Source organism: Octopus bimaculoides, chromosome 2 (genome assembly GCF_001194135.2).
Source record: "Octopus bimaculoides isolate UCB-OBI-ISO-001 chromosome 2, ASM119413v2, whole genome shotgun sequence".
Taxonomy (NCBI): domain Eukaryota; kingdom Metazoa; phylum Mollusca; class Cephalopoda; order Octopoda; family Octopodidae; genus Octopus; species Octopus bimaculoides.
The window spans coordinates 190,290,459-190,293,015 of NC_068982.1; the positions used below are offsets into that span (position 1 = coordinate 190,290,459).

Sequence of the window (2,557 nt, forward strand, 5' to 3'; positions counted from 1 at the left end):
GACAACTACGTCAGAAATAACGTAAGAACATTTCTGTGTCTGTCGTCATATTACATTTCCAAAGCACTTCTGTCGTCCTTAAAAGTGAATTGTTAAAAAGCAATGACGTAACAATCGTTAATGATGAACTAATGCATCTTTGAAGTGGCTTTTATTGATGTCAGGAAAAAATGAGAAACCGGATCTATGTTAAATATTTATTTTGTACGTCGCTGTAGAGGCGCAATGGCCCAGTGGTTAGAGCAGCGGATTCGCGGTCATAGGGTCGCGGTTTCGACCCCTAGATCTGACGTTGTGAGTGTTTATTGAGCGAAAATAGCCAAAGTTCCACGAGATTCCGACAGGAGGTGGAGGTAAACTCTGCTGTATTTTTTCACCACAACTTTCTCTCCCTATTTCTTCATCTTTCTGATGTACCTGTATTTCAAAGGGGCCAGACTTGTCGCACTCTGTGTCACGATGAATCTCCCCGAGAACTACGTTAAGGGTACACGTGTCTGTGGAATGCTCAGCCACTTGCACGTTAATTTCACGAGCAGGCTGTTCCGTTGCTCGGATCAACTGGAACCCTCATCGTTGCAACCGACGGAGTGCCACGATGTGTATGATCTTTTAATGGTATTGTGAGTTGGCAGGACCTTACTGTACCATACTATCTCAGTTTGTATGGCTTTACAATTTTATTCTATGTATGACCTTTCTATTATGATGCATATCAATCAGTATGACTTAACTATTGCATTGTATGTCAATTTATATGATCTTACTATTATATTCTATGTCAATTTGCATATTTCTGGTGGTTCATTTGTTCTTTTGAGATACTTAAACGTGGGGAGGAAAATACATAAAATATATCATTTATCTTTTTTTTTTTAATCTATCATTAGATACTCTATTACATAGGCGCATGCGTGGATGTGTGGAAGGAAGCTTGCTTCCCAACTACATGGATTTGGTATACGGAACTGAAAGGAAACCCTTGAATATATATGTATATATACCCGTTTAATGACTGAAACAAGTAAAAGATGAAAAAATGCCTGCCCGGGGCCCTGCGTATACCTCGCAGGACCATGGCCCTGTCCTTGTGAGGTGTCTCCACAAAGTGGCTCTCTGGGAATGACAGTTTTATTCATATAAAACCGTCAGTTGCTCATGTGACTCGTCTCTTCTCTCCGGGCTATTGATGTTGTCAAATGGGAAGAGGTGCAGGTTTCTGGAAAGTCGGTGAAGTCTAGTGTCATTCAGAGGTCGTTGCCTCTTGACTACGGCTACAATGGGCATTGCCACTCAACAATTAATCAAACTGAAGCGTATCATTAACTATTCACCATTATGTCATTAAACCATTTTGTCATTAACGTTAAACCAATATTTCAATGTTTAAACAAATCATTCTAGAACATTTCAGTGACTTTTTAATATTTTTGAACTTTTTATTATTATTTTTTATTTAACTTAAACAAACGAAGGTAAAACATATCTCTTTCCATCTGCAATTTTGGAACATGTCACCTTTAAAACAGTAGGATATGATCTAAAGAACAATAGGCTGCTATTTCTAGCAAGTTTGACAACCACGTAGAACATGGCATGATGGCAGAAACAGTAAAGTATTGACCTAAATGTCTTGTATTAGGTTGCAACCCTCTCAGTTCTGAGTTCATTTCTGGCTTATGTCAACTTTGCGTTTTATCATTCAATGAAGATCGATGAAATAATGTGCCAGATAAATATTGGAGATCGATATACCCAAATATATCAGATCTAGAAAAATGCATTGCATTTGTGAGAAATGGTTATAGTAACCGTGTCAGGCACTGATTAAAGACGGTGTCGATCTCGGGATTGACCAGGAGCCTGTCTTTGTTAAAAAAAACCTAGCAAACGCAGAAAATATAATTCTGTAGACGATAGACAGACGCATGTGTGGTTGTGTGGTAAAAGAGTTATTTTTATAAGATAATGCATACCTTTTCTAAGGAGGAGTATAATTATCTTTACTGGGACCCCCGACTTGCTTCTGCCGGATTACCTGCAGGCGGCGAGAGATTTGATCGGGGGCGGTGGAGTGAGAGGTCTCGGTGCCTCGATTAACTTAGAACTTTTTGACTATTTTATTTTTGTGTTTTAATGAACAATTGTAAGAGGTTTATCGCCTCATGCATCACAAATAAGAGAACAATGTCTTCGGTTTCCGGAAAACAACAGTCGGCGGGCATTGTCCGTTTCCCCCATTAATCATCATTTTCACTTTTCATCTCGTATAACGTTATGCCTGTGTCCAGCCCGCAGCTTCCTTCTTTCTCTGTGTAAGGCCATTATGGCCAATTTAGTGAAATAAAGAAGTCTGCTTCCCAACCACATAGATCCGGACTCAGTCCCACTGCGTGGCACCTTGGGCAAGTGTCTCCTACTAAAGCCTCAGGCCGACTAAAGGCTTGTGAGTGGATTAAGTAGATGGAAACTTAAAGAAGCCCGTCGTATCTATCTATCTATCTATCTATCTATCTATCTATCTATCTATCTATCTATCTATCTCTCTCTCTATATA

At 39.5% G+C, this 2,557-nt stretch overlaps 1 long non-coding RNA gene across 1 annotated transcript in view; it reads left to right on the forward strand.

Annotated features, from left to right (window-relative positions):
* Positions 1-89: 89 nt before the first annotated feature.
* The window catches only part of LOC128247127 (uncharacterized), a 4,388-nt gene continuing 1,920 nt past the window's right edge, over positions 90-2,557 (forward strand). The window contains exon 1 of the long non-coding RNA XR_008263552.1: positions 90-353. This is a non-coding gene — a long non-coding RNA (uncharacterized LOC128247127). The remainder of the gene's footprint in view (positions 354-2,557) is intronic.